We start from the raw sequence: 15165 nt of genomic DNA, 5'->3' as shown, positions 1-15165 counted from the left end.
CTTATACTGTAGGCAATGGAGCAGCCAATTTTGCAAGCAGCAAGCTGTTGTGGAAAATCATTGTCTGGAGAATATTCAAACTAGAAATGTTGAGTGACAGCATACCACACTACTATTGATACAGCAGATGGGCTAATAATAAACTTGACTTGACTCGCCTTGATAGAATCTCCTCTTGAATTTCAAAGTTCAAAGTAAAATTATTATCAAAGTATGTACATGTACATTCATTTTCTTGCAGGCATTCACAATAGATACAAAGAAACACAATAGAATCAATGGAAAACTATACACAAAGGTGGACAAACAACCAATGTGCAAAAGGCGATAAACTATGTAAATACAAAAAGAAAAGCAAATGATAATAAATAAATAGATAGATAGATAGATAGATAGATTGTGAACATGAGTTGTAGAGTCCTTGAAGGTGAATCCATAGTTTGTGAAATCAGTTCAGTGATGTTATCTACTCTGGTTCAGGAGCTTAATGGTGAAGGGTAATAACTGTTCTTGAACCTGGTGGTGGAGGACATAAGATTCCTGTACCTCCTTCCTGATGGCAGGTTAATTATTAATCATTTTTACTCTTTCACGTGTGGTAGTGAAAGGAGGGTGATTATAGGCTGAACTGGATCAAATTTGATGACCTTTGGAGTTCAAGAAGAGGCTGAGCTTTCTGTGATAGAGTAGTTCTGATTCCTCAGTTTTTTCTCTATCCACAAGGGTCATTCCACTGATGGCTACAGCCAAAACTGAATAAACAATATAATTCATTTCAGACTAATTCCCTCAATTGGTGACCTACTAGATACCTACTCCTCCAGTGCTGCCACACTGTAGCTCAAGTATTGAGATTTCAAACAATGCTCTGCAACTGCTAACAAAATATGTTTGATGCACCATCAATAACTCTCTGAGACGGGAGGCGAGATATCGGCTTTTATTGACTGGAAGAAAGAACAAGCAGTAATTGACCACCATACTACATCCTGGAGACTGAGGGCAGGGCTCAGGCCTCAATCGCCTTTATACCGGGGTCTGTGGGAGGAGCCACAGGAGCAGTCAGCAGGGGGGCATGTCCAGACAGGTATATGTAGTTCACCACAATGTTAAAACCTTATTCTGTCTCTGCGGTCTGTAAACAAGAAGCACAAAACCTGCTAGTCATTGCAACATAATCATCACCTTTCTAAATTTCACTTCCTCTCCAGGTCATACACCATCCTAACTTAAACGTCTATCTGAAGTGTATCCTTTATTGTTTTTGAGTCTGTATGCTTGAATTTCCTACATATCACATGGAGTATTACCACCACAAGGATGGTAACTTTAAACAATAAATCCAGCCTTGTTATAACTGTTCACAATCAATGCAACAAAATGAAATGCCATTTTTTCAGCTCTCTGTGCAAACTTGAGTTGGCAAAATGGAAGCTACAACCCATGATCATTTAGCCTAACCACACCATTTTGATATTTGTCCTTGGTGTACATGTGCAATCTTTATCATTGCTTGCATTTACTTTTCAAGTTAAGTTTTTTGTAGTGAAGAAATCATAGAAAAGACTTGCTATGTAAGTCTTAGTACCTATTCTACAATGATAGAATAGTTGAGAAGCACGTAATATTTATAGTGCGTAATAAACAAAACAGATGAAAGCTTGTTCTTGTGTTCTCAGTTGTCTTTGGACTAGAAGCTAAAATTTTTCAAGTGGATTTTCTGTAGTTCAGAGGTGCAAGATGGTTGAAGTGTTGATTGGCCAATGTCAGAGTTTCACTGCAAGTAAAATGGATGGATGTAAGATTTAAATAAATTCTAAATCAATTTTCACACAGATTGAAGCTGGATACATTAATACATTCTGTATATACTGATGGGTGTCAGGGTGGAGATACATCTCTACCAATGGAGGTGTGAGGAGCTCCTTCCCTCTGCTAGCCTGCAGATCACCCCTGGGCAAGCTATAGCACCTGCTTAGCCCCAATCAGGGTCATGTGAAGCAACGAGTGCAGGCAGTGGATGGCCGAATGAGCAGCTGTGCTTATCACGTCATGCGCTGATGCCAGGCAGACATCTTCGGAAGAGTGTTATTAATGGCTGGGCTCACCCATTTTGTAAAGACACTGCCTAGAAGAAGGTAATGGCAAAATACTTCTGTAGAAAAAATTTGCCGCGAACAATGATGGTTACGGAGACCTTGAACACCCTATGTCATATGACTCGGCACACTATGATGATGAATACACTGAATTTTTCCAACCTTTGTGTAGCTCAGATATTGAAATGTATCTTTTACCCCTCAAACAACATTATACATTATTGCATTTATATTATATATTGGTTTATAGCTTGAAGTGCATCAATACTTACAGTAGGAACTTGGGTATAAGATGTCTGTTCAAAAAGTTAACAACTGATAGCCAATTTTTCTTTTTGGAGGTGGTATGTATTGCCAGATTGGATACTTAAAGCATGGTGGTAATTCACAAAATGCAACCTTTTTAGAAACCATTATACAAGTTAGATTCCAAGTTCTTATGGATGCAGTGACTAAACATTGGGGTTAGGTAGGTACTCATCAGAAGTGTAAGCATGGATTTATAAAGATTAAAGCATGTCCAACAAACCTGGTTGATTTTAACTAACTTGATAAATTAAGGAATGCCCAAGTTTGGCATTCATATGGACATCTAGAAAGCTGTTGATAACATTTTGAGTGAGAGTCTTAATAAATATGAGAGTGGATAGGAACTGTGTCTTTTGTTCCTTCTCCCTTCCTTGCTGCTTCTCAGTGGTTCTAGTAGAAATTAGTTCAAATGGTCAGTGACATGGGAAATGTGGAAAAATAAAGAAAACAGCCGAAGAACACAGAGACAAGTGGTACAACTGTAAGGGGGGCAAAAAGCATGAAACTGGGACATGAAGCTGGTTACTGTGACATTACAGAGCTAAGCTAGCATGGTAGAAAACAGAACTGTTTAGTTGCAGTTCCTCCTCTGTGCTATGCTGATAATATGGGCACCTTCCCAAAGTAAGAAGGAATTTAGCATAGGTAGGGCTTAGAAGAGGACAATTAGAGAAGAAAGCTTTTGAATTTTGAAAGAGAAATGTAAAGAGAAAAGCTGAAGTGCAAAAGCTACTCAAAATCGGTAATTTCCCACATGCTACCACAGGTTTCAAGCATAACCTGATAAAATGGGTTGAGCTGAATGTATTCTCTGTGGGTTTTAGGGAGAAGATAAATCTCAGTACTGATTCCAAGCACAGGCAGGAAGAATTTGTAAGGATATGGTTTATTTTTGAGGGGATATGATACAGACAGGAAAGTGGGGAATAAACCAATTCACATGGTGGATTCTGGGTGATTAGAGTTTGGCACATTTTCATTGCATTTTCCAAGTTTCAAAGTTCAAATAATGCCTTCAGTTTATCTTGTGAATTTGTTTATTTTTCACTACATTTTATAATTCTTGATACACTATTATGATTCTCTTCTTATTAGTGGTGAAGCTTTTTCCACTTATTTAATTTTGTAGTAACAGTTGTTAACATTTTAAAATGGTGTTTTGAAATTAAGATTGATTTCTGTGCTGCAAAAATTGCAATTCTAGGACATGCCTACTCTATGTTTGTTGAGATCACTGACCTGGAAGTGCAAAGGCATGTAACTTGCTTCCGAAGGTGAGAAATCAGGTTTAGTTGTATGCCCTCAGCAGGAAGTGATTTATTCATGAATTTTATATTGAAAGGTGTTTGTAGTAAAATATAGTTTCCAGTAGATGGCAATGCTATAAAAAAGCAAGGCCTCAAAGCTGAAGTACAAGAGATACTGCAGATATTGGAAATCTTGAGTAACACACAATCCAGCAATCTATAAGGGGGAATAAAGAGTCAATCTTTCAGGCCAAGACCTGTAATGAGGATTCAAAGGCCTCAAAGCTGATGTTTTGCTTGCTTTATAACAAAGTGAATTGAGGGAAGGCAAATAGCTATAACAGTTGAAAATTCTCCTTGTACAATCAGGTGTAAGTGGTATTATGGAAGCAGTATAACTTCATTAGAAGGTATTAATAAAGCAATTGTTTTCTTGAGCTGTTTGCATCAGGGCTTTTCACCAAGTAGTGATTCTGGCAGAAGTTTGAAATCAGATGTGTGAGCTGGGTTTGATGAGGAATGACAGACATATCCTGTCCCAACCCACCACCCAAAGCAACATTTGGAGGTCTTCAGGCATTTGTTATATTCAAAAAGCATCAGCACATTTGCACAATACATTTATCTCAGTAAAAAATATATTTTGTTAGATTTTCTTGCAACATTTTGTGTAGATTTTGCTGTTTGGTGAATCGGAAGACTAATTTAGAGATCATGAGGCAGGTTTATATTTGGCTGCCCCAGCCAACATACATATGTATAGAGGTGTAATGCCCTGGTTAATATTTCTTCTGCTATGCTGTGAGGTAGTATACATTAGCAGTTTTCTGTAAAAACAGTGTGCCATGCTGGAAAGTGTGTTTTGGCTTCAGCTATGATAAGGGGCCATGTTGTCCAACTTAGGAATGTGAGTCAGCCAATCAGGATTGTGGGATGTGAGAGAAGGTTCTAGAGAGCTGTGGCGAAGAGTGTTCTGAAGGACAGTAGTCTGGTTTAGGGTCTTTTGGCGGGAGTCATGCAGCGGGACAGAGTGGAATATGCTGTAGAATATCGTTGGAAGGAGAGTCCCTTTGCAAGAAGTGTTTTGTGCAGATGAATGGCTCCAAGGAGGAAGGACAGTACTCCTGAGAGAGAGAGCCATTCTGCTCGAGATGGTCTTTGTGGGGAGTTTGAAAATGTGATAGGTGTTTTCATGTAGACCGTGGGTCCAGCGCCTGAGTGAGAGAAACACCCCCAAAAACCCCTATGAGTTCCAACGGTTATGTGCACATTGGTTTAACTGTGGGCCCTTTTTTAAAATCTTTTTTCTTATTAACTGTTTGATAAAGCTGAAATTGGCAAGTATACTTCCTTTATAAGTTTATGCAGTGTACGATCTGTTGTTTCTTGCTGACCGATAATTTTGTATGGCTGTATTTACACAGCATTCACTCAATCAAAGTTCCCGTTAATCAGAACATCCCAATTTTCCTGTTTGGTTGAACCCCGAATCATACTGACCCTAGATGTGTATTGTTTATAAAGGTGGCCTTCTCACCACTGAGTCATGTGGCTGTTAGCCAAGTTTGCATACGAGCCCAGTGAGAGGGTTACAGAGGTAAAAAGAACAGATGGCAGAAACACTTGCATGCATTTTGGGTTAATGATGAAGTATGAATTTCTGTGTGTTTAAATGCTGATCTGCAGATATTGTTCAAGTTTATTGGTGGACTTTATAAGAATGTTTCTCTTATTAATCACTTTATTTGTATGATGGAAATTTCCATCAGCTAATAATGGTTTCAAGCAACCTGTACCAATATAGAGCTCTTAGCTGCATTTTCTGTTGCACAGAGGCCTAGTACACACCCAGTGGCCTCAGTGACTTGCAAAGGGCTTAGTTTATGCAAATTCTCTATAAAGCACATTCAAGGAACAAATTTTATTAAAATTAACATTTCCATTTAGTGACCTGAACCCTTAAATATCTGATGGAAAATGTCAGACCTAAATGTTTCATAAATTCCCCTTGGGTGGTTCAAAAGGCCATGTTCTACTTATTGTATTTACTTGTCTTCCGGCAGGCAATACTTGAAAGAAGTATTAATGCCTGAGATTTTTATCTGGGAGAGAAAAGGCGTGTGTCTACCTTTCTGAAGCTGTTAGAGCTCAAGTTATCATATTTAGCTTGCTCCCAGACTGTTAGCGGTATAACAGCCATCAGTGAGGCGATTGCTTGCAGGAGGACATGTTATCTCATTCTGCGACTCCTAAGGGTCACCTAAGATGACATGACAATCATTAATACGTCACTGAAACTCTGCTAACTTCAAATGTTCTACAGTCTGGACTCAGTATTCTGGAGTGTCAGCTAAAAGAAAAAAAAATGAACTGATTCTTTTATGCTCTGTGATCAGGTATAAAGGTATCTTGGATAGCATGGCATGAAGGTGGCAGACTATTTTTAATGTAAGAAATGTCACTTCTGTAATGTGTTAACTATAAATGCTAAAGCATCCTGACTGGCTGCATCACTGCCTGTTATGGGAACTGTACGTCCCTCAATTGGGACACCCCAGTGCATCCGTAGATATGAACTTCCCACTATTCAAGACATTTACAGAGACAGGTGCATAAAAAGGGCCCAAAGGATAAATAGGGACCCTAGTCACTGCAACCACAAACTGTCCCAACTGCTGCCATCTGGGAAACGATACCACAGCATAAAAGCTAGGACCAACAGGCTTCAAGACAGCTTCTTCTACCAGGCCATCAAATTGATTAATTTATGCTGATGCAGTTGTATTTCTGTGCTATATTAACTGTCCTTTTGTACATACTATTTATTATAAATTACTGTAAATTGTACATTGCATATTTAGATGGAGACATAACATAAAGATTTTTACTCATGTATGTGAAGGATGTAAGAAATAAAGTCAATTAAATTTATTGTAAAAAGTGATAAATTTGTATCCATCTGTGTTCTGTTCTTACCTGCAGAGATCTGTTATGGAGATCATGGAACCATAAACATTTTGGAAAATGGACATTCATTACAGATTGGATGTCAATTCAGAAAATTCTGACTTAGAAAAGATGTCTCAACTTCATCAACTTTCATGGACACTTCAAGTGGTACTGTATTTGTATTTCCCTTACTTTTCATGGGATCACTGTGTAATCCGTGAACTTTTGTGCGAACATAATATGCATAATATTGACAAAGCCATTTTAACTAAACTGTGTGCCAGGATATTAACAGGATTAAGCTGAAAACCAGGTTTGCACAATACTCATTGCATTCCCTGTTGAAGCAGATAACTGTGCAGATGGGCTCAGTTATAGGTAGAATTATGATTTTCCAAAAATTGTCAGTATAAAAATGCTTTGAAGTTGTAAATATTAACATCCTTCTTGCATGGATTTGTTGCTAAATCTGATATTTTCAGTTGTTTAAAGAAGTTGTAGAATTGTGTATTGTCAAGAGTGTTTTTAAGCAAATATCAGATACTGCATACCAAGGTTGTCTGTAGTCATATGCAGAAGAGCTTGAGAGGATTTAAATTATTATTGGTACAAATTAAGATGCTTAAATTTTGGTATATCACCTAAAATATTGAAAAATAAATTTGAAAGTGATGTAACTAAAGTGAACATTCAGCTTCTGATAGAAGATCAATGTAGAATGGTTTTGGAGGTCCATGGACATGCACATCAAGATCCTACTAACTCTCTTTATTTTCCACTATCCAATCATTTTTGTAATGTTTCCTTAATTTGTTTCCCATCTCCAAAACCACACATGCATCACAAATACCATTTGCCACTTCCCTTATGATCTGAGTCATGCATTATCCATTAACAGTTCTCTCTAATTTATAGCTCTCATCTTCGCTGATACTCTGTTGCTTATCTTTGTATAACGGGTGGTCATGGATATGAAACCTTTAGCCCCATTGTCTAAGACCTTTGTAAATATGGTGAATACTCATGGGGCTTTACTTGCAGACTCTGCCAATTTTTCTCTTGTGTTTGTTCTGTGACCCTCAGCTAGTTTCCTATGCCAATCAATTATATACTTTCAAATCCATCAGTTTCAAACCTAGCTCTCAAACTCCCCTGAGGACCTCATAAAACACTTTCTGTAAGCCATAGAAGTAGCATTTGCTGTCTGTCCACTCTGTCATACTTTAGGCACCTCTTCAAAAAGTTTAATCAGGCTTGTCAAGCATGACCTATTTTAAGAATTCACCCTAGCTACCTCTTGTCAGTTGAAAAATTTCAGTGTCCTGGCTCTCTACTTTAAACACCAGTAATTTCCGTAGCATAACAAAGGACATTATGCAAACTGGTCTACATTTCTCAGGTTTTCCTTCACCTTTCACATTTACTTAAAATTGAATTTTCTTAACTAAATCCAAAATTTTATTAAGTGCTTTTTGTTTTTCCTTTAAGTGTTACATTGCAGTCAACTATTGATTGCTTTTAGCTTGACTTTCTTTTGCTTCAGGTTCTATGGTCCTGTTTATAATACTGAGTAAATGACATGCTTTTAAAATCATCTTTTCAATTTGTCCTGAGCAACACAGACAAAATGCTGGAGAAACTCAGCAGGTCAGGCAGCATCTGTGGAAATGCATAAATAGGTGTCATTTTGGGACAAGATCCTTCATCAGGACTGGAAAGGAAGGGGGAAGATACCAGAATAAAAAAGGTGGGGGAAGGAGAAGGAGGACTATCTAGAAGGTGATAGATGAAGCCAGGTGGGCGAGAAAGATACAGGGCTGGAGAAGGAGGAATCTGATAGGAGAGGAGAGTGGACCATGGGAAGAATGAGGGGAACAAGGGTGAGTGGAAAAAAATAATGGAAGGAAAAACCAATGTTCATGGAATCAGGTTGGAGGCTACCTAAATGGATTGAGGTGTTGCTTCCCCACTCTGACGATGGCTTCATTGTGACAAAAGAGGTAACCATGAACTGACATGTTGGAACGGGAATGGGGATAGGAATTGAAATGGTTGGCCACCAGTAAGTTCCCCTGTTAGTGGATGGAGCAGAGGTGCTCCCCAATTTATGACACATCTCATCAATGTAGACGATGATGCATCAGGACTACCAGATACATACAATAGACAACCACAACAGATTCACAGGTGAAGTGTTGCCTCACCTGAAGGACTGTTTGGGGCCCTGAGCGGAAGTGAGGGAGGAGATGAATAGGCAGATCTATCATTTCTGTCGCTTGCAGGGATATGTGCCAGGAGGGAGATTAGTGGAGAGGGAATCACAGAGGGAGCAATCCCTATGGAAAGCGTAGAGCTGGGGGGGGGGGGGGGTGGGAGAGTAAAGATGTGATTGATGGTAGGATCCCATTACAGATGGTGGAAGTTGTGGAGAATGATGTGTTGAATTCAGAGGCTCATTGGATAGTAGGTGAGAACAAGAGGAACTATCCCTGTTAAGGCAGCAGGAAGATGGGGTGAGTACGGATGTCCAGGAAATGGAGGAGATGAGGTGAGGGCAGCATCAATGGTGGAGGAAGGGAAACCCTGTTCTTTGAAGGAGGACATCTTTGATATCCTGGAAAGGAAAGCTTCATCCTGGAACTGATGCTGTGGAGATGAAGGAACTGAGGAAAGGGAAAATCGCCAGAAATGGAGAAAGAGGAGAGAAATGTCAGAATTGGACCAAGTGAATTAAACGGCATAGTGGAAGTTGGAGGCAAAATTGATTAAATTGACGAGCTCAGCATAGATGCATGAAGCAGCAGCAATGCAGTTGTCAATGAAGCACACGAAGAATTGGGAACCATTACGAGGGAAGGTTTGAAACATAGATTGTTCCATGTAGCCAACAAAAAGACAGGCATAGCTGGGGCCCAGGTGAGGGCTCAAAGCTACCCCTCAATTATGGAGAAAGTGGGAGGAGTCGAAGGAGAAATTGTTGAAGGCAAGGGCCAGTTCCTCCAGTTGGAAGAGAGTGGTGGTAGAGGGGAACTGGTTTGGTCTTTTGTTGAGAAAGATGCAGAGAGCCCAACTTGTCCTGCTGCTTTCAGTAATGATGGGCAAAATGATCTCACTTCTCATCTATATTTTTATAATTATGACATTTATAGAATATCATATTAGTCCTCTAGAAGTATATTTTCTCACACTTCCTGATATTCAGTTTCATTTGCTGTGGTTCCATCTACTTTCACCATCTTCCCAACCATCATAATGTCTGTAAGCATCCTTGTCACAAATGAATACATTGTGAATGAAAATCAAAATATTGTAGATACTGGAAATTTGAAATTAAATGGCGAACACTAAGCAAGTTAAGTAGCATCTGCAGAAAGAGAAATAATGTTTCAGGTCAAAGGTAAGGGGCCTTCAATCTGAAATATTAGCTCTATTTTACTTTCCACAGGTGCTGCTTGATATGTTCAGTGTCTCCAACATTTTCTGATTTTACAACACTGTGAAGTTTTGAAGGATCTATAGATTTCATAATTCTATTGTTACAGCAGAAATGTGATCATTCGTAAATTTAAAATGAAAATGGATCTAAAACTCACTTCTGAGTCTCTGTTGCAAGTCAGTTCTGTTATTTTTCTCAGGTTATCATGTAAAGTTTATTTTTCTTTTAGATCTTACCAGTTTTTTTTCTTACCTTGTGGCTTGTTTCAAATTTAGCAGGATTTCCTTATGTTCAACAGCTTTTTGCTTTTGTCTGTCGGCACCTTACAAATCTTGTCACTTGCTACCTTGAGTATTAGGGAATTAGCGCCATCCACTTTCATGGAATCATAGTTTTGAAGCAGAATCAAATTTGCTTTATTTTATTAATTGATAAAATGTGGATGTCTGTGTAACACCAGTATTTATTGTCCATCCCAAATTACATGTGACTATTAATATCTACATGGATCCTATTTTGAAATATAACATTAATTTCATTCTTCTGCCTTAGAGTAATCAAGATTTATTGGTGGAGGAGGACTGGAACATTTTGTCACTCAGTCTTAACAACAGTGCGGTGGGCACAACTCATGCCCCACATGTATTCCCTCAACTTCTTTATCTTCTTGAGCAAACTTGACAATGATTAACAAACATGTAAGGACTTGTGAAAATATGTCTGGCTAGGACCCTTCCACCATTGTGAGGAAAAGATATATTAATAATATCTAAGCTCTTTATTAGATCAGCTTTCCCCTTCCATAAACTTTGAATCTTCTATATCAAAAATGCTTGTGGAATCATTGAAAAATAATGACATTTTGGCCTTCATTTTTGGCACCTAGTTATAGGCACACACTCTCTTAGAATTTGATTGAGATTCAGTCAGGTTTGCAAGTAATCTGTTTTTAATTATGCTTTCCACTTTTCCTTAATTCTAAATAAAAGTGGAGATTCCTTGTTGTTTGGACCAAGCTTTCTGTGTTGGATTGGCACCAGTGTTTGGAATGAAACAGCTGCGAATTTACGCTCGATTGGTCAGATACTGTCTTCAGTCCCTCCAACAATCTGTTTCAGAAGCCGCAAGAACCTTCCATGTGACAGTGTCTGCGGATGAGACCATTTGCATGTTTGCCGATAAAGGTATCATTAAATACAAAATACAATTGAAATTAAGAACTAAACATCATATAAGTAGTGATTAAAATATACTTCTAAGTTTGAGTAGACACATTTGACTTGCAGTTCAAGTAAAATTTTAGATTTTAGTAAGCACCTTCTCAACATCCTTTATTTCCCCCACAATTTCTCTGAGGTGCACCTTTTTATTCAGTAGGGCAATGAAAGTAAACTGCTATATAAAATAGAAGTTTTATTTTTGTTCATGGGAGGTTTGGAGTGAAAAGAATCACAAATATCCCATTCATTAATTTACAACTTGCAACATTTTGTCATGCAATCAACATTAAATGACAATCCATTGAAATTTTACAAGCATTTAATGACCTATTCCCAGCATGTGGCGATGCTGGGTTCAGTAGCTGGTTCTTCAGTTTAGATCAAGTAGCTGAGTGAACCTTCCCATTTGATCTTTTAATTGGTATGATTCCATACACAGTTAGAACAATCCTTCCATTTGCTGTTTAGAAAAAAAAAACACCATCTCATAGCCACAGTGAATCTTGCATTTGTGGCATCTACAGTAAATCATTTTGGTTAGGAAGAATAATGAATTGTATTCTTGTGAAGTGCCTTTATTCATGACAACAACAGGTATGATATAATGCTCGTTGCAAAGGGTGCAATTTTTATGATCTACAAACCCATCAGTTAGGAGGAGGACACTTCGTCACTTACGCCTGCTCTGACATGATATAAAGTCGTGCTTTTTCTGATTAACACACATGAAAGTCTGGAGGAACAACAGGTCAGTAGGGATCTCTGTGGGGAAATGAAAAGCCCATGTATCAGGCTGAGACACTTCATCATGGCTGTTCTGATTTTAAAACCAAAATTCCACATTTCTGCCTAACCTAGTAACCCTTTTTTCTCTTTGCTTAATAAGTATCGGTCTCTCACTGTCTTAAAAATATTCATAAACTCTCTTTCTGCCACCTTTCCAAAGTCCCATGACTCTCAAAGGTCAGTTTTTTTTGCCTCAATTCAATCTTGCATGGGTGACCATTTATTTTTAAATAAATAATGACAATTTTTTCATATCTATTATATTAAAACTATATGGGTTGTGTACTTTTTAATTAAGCCTCCTTTCATTCTTCTAAATGACAGTCTATCTAGTTATGTTTCATAAGGCAACCCAGCCCTTCCAGGCACTAATCTAGTAAATGCCTGAAAATTGCTTTAAAGCAAGAGATTAATGCTCTTCAGAATATTTTACATGCGATCATATTGGTGCCTTATATAACCAAAGCATAACTTCCCTACTTTCATTTTTATTTCCTCTTGCAATAAACAATAACTTTCTGGGGTCAGTGGTGGAAAGGTTTAGCAGCTTCAAGTTTCTGGGCATCAACAGCTTGGAGTGTCTGTCCTGGGCCCAACACATTGCTGCAATCATGATGAAAGTATGCCAGTAGCTATACTTCATTAAGAGTTTGAGGAGATTTGGTTTGTCAGCAAATACTCGCAAATTTTTACAGATGTATAGTGGAGTGCATTTTGACTAATGCATCATCACCTGGTATAGAGGTTTCAACGCACAACATTGAAACTGGCTGCAGAGGGTTAAAGACTCAGCCGGGTCCATCATGGGCATCATTGAGGATATATTTAAAGAAGGCTATCCATCATTAAGGACCTTTACCATCCAGGGCATGTGCTCTTCTCATTACTATGACCAAGGAGGTGGTACAGGAATCTGAAGACCCACACTCAATGACTCTTGGCCATCAGATTACTGAACAGTTTCTGAACCCATTAACCTGCCTACCAGCTACCTTGTTATTCCTTTAATTTTGTAATTTATAGATTTTTTTTGTCTTTGCATTCTACTGCTGCAGCAAAACCAACAAATTTTACATCATTTTATGCCAGTGATAATAAGCCTGATTTTGATTCTGGTTATTATTTCTGTCCAAAAGGACACAGCCTGCTTCCTAACCACAATCAGCTTTCAGTTACTGGGTCTCAGACTTAAACTTTTGTCAGATCATTCCTTGTTGAGATCCCCAATCCTAGTGTACCTCTCAGGAAAGGATGCCCGAAAGATTCATAAGGATGTTACTGGGACTGCAGAGCTTGAGTTATAAGGAGTGGCTGGATAGACTGTTACTGTTTTCCCTGGAGTGTAAAAAGCTGCAGGCTGACCTTAGCGAGATATAAGATCTTGAAGGGTGTTGATATGGTCACAGTCTTTTTACCAGGGTAGGGGAGTCTAATATTAGAGGGAATAGGTTTAAGGAAACAATGGAAAGATTTAAAGGGGGATAGAGGATATGTGGAATAATGAGCTCCAAGAGGAAGTAGTAGATACGGATATAATTACAATTATAATGTTTAAAAGACATTTAGAAAGGGAACTGGTTTGGAAAGGTTCAGAGAAATATGGGGAAACAGAAGTAAATGGGACAAGCTTGGGTAGGGCTGAAAGCCCTGTCTCTGTGCTGTATAACTCTCTGATTCCATATTAATGAGTAACTGTACTCTATTTGCATTCTTCAGTGAAACAATAAAGTGTATTTGCAGTGCAACAACCTCCATCTTTTTTGATTTATTGATATCCAGGATGGTAAATGCCAAGAATGCTCAGCAGTCCTTTTATCAATGGGATTAGAAGTACCTGGCATCAATTTGAGAGCCTGATGTGTATTTTTTGGAAGGTTCTTTGTGTTGGAGGATTCAGGGATTGTAGTGTTGCTAAGTGGTTGCTTGTGAAATACTATTCAAATACAACCACTAAAGGAGAAAAAGAAAGAACTGCATTTATATAGCAACTTTTTATATTTTTAGGATATCATTGCATAGATTCTTAGCAGATCATTGCTTTAAGGGCACTGAACTGCTTTTGAAATTTTACTCCTGTAATCTAAGCATATATAGAAGGCAGTTTTCAAACAGCAGGATCACATAAACAGAAGTATATAATATGTATGACCAACTTCATTTATGATAGTTTTAGTTTAAGGATATTTGCGCTTTTCATAGAAACATAGAAAATAGGTGCAGGAGTAGGCCCTTCGGCCCTTCGAGCCTGCACCGCCATTCAGTATGATCATGGCTGATCATCCAACTCAGAACCCTGTACCTGCTTTCTCTCCATACCCCCTGATCCCTTTAGCCACAAGGGCCATACCTAACTTCCTCTTAAATATAGCCAATGAACCGGCCTCAACTGTTTTCTGTGGCAGAGAATTCCACAGATTCACCACTCTCTGTGTGAAGAAGTTTTTCCTCATCTCGGTCCTAAAAGGCTTCCCCTTTATCCTTAAACTGTGACCCCTCGTTCTGGACTTCCCCAACATCAGAAACAATCTTCCTGCATCTAGCCTGTCCAATCCCTTTAGAATTTTATACATTTCAATAAGATCCCCCTTCAATCTTCTAAATTCCAATGAGTACAAGCCTAGTCGATCCAGTCTTTCTTCATATGAAAGTCCTGCCATCCCAGGAATCAGTCTGGTGAACCTTCTCTGTACTCCCTCTATGGCAAGAATGTCTTTCCTCAGATTAGGGGACCAAAACTGCACACAATATTCCAGGTGCGGTCTCACCAAGGCCTTGTACAACTGCAGTAGAACCTCCCTGCTCCTGTACTCAAAATCCTTTTGCTATGAATGCCAACATACCATTTGCCTTTTTCTCCACCTGCTGTACCTGCATGCCCACCTTCAATGACTGGTGTACAATGACACCCAGGTCTTGTTGCATCTCCCCTTTTCCTAATCAGCCACCGTTCAGATAATAATCTGTTTTCCTGTTCTTGCAACCAAAGTGGATAACCTCACATTTATCCACATTAAATTGCATCTGCCATGAATTTGCCCACTCACCTAACCTATCCAAGTCACCCTGCATCCTCTGAGCATCCTCCTCACAGCTAACACCGCCGCCCAGCTTCGTATCAT

This window comes from Hemitrygon akajei, chromosome 10, assembly GCF_048418815.1.
Source record: "Hemitrygon akajei chromosome 10, sHemAka1.3, whole genome shotgun sequence".
Taxonomy (NCBI): Eukaryota; Metazoa; Chordata; class Chondrichthyes; order Myliobatiformes; family Dasyatidae; genus Hemitrygon; species Hemitrygon akajei.
This window is presented reverse-complemented; position numbering follows the sequence as displayed.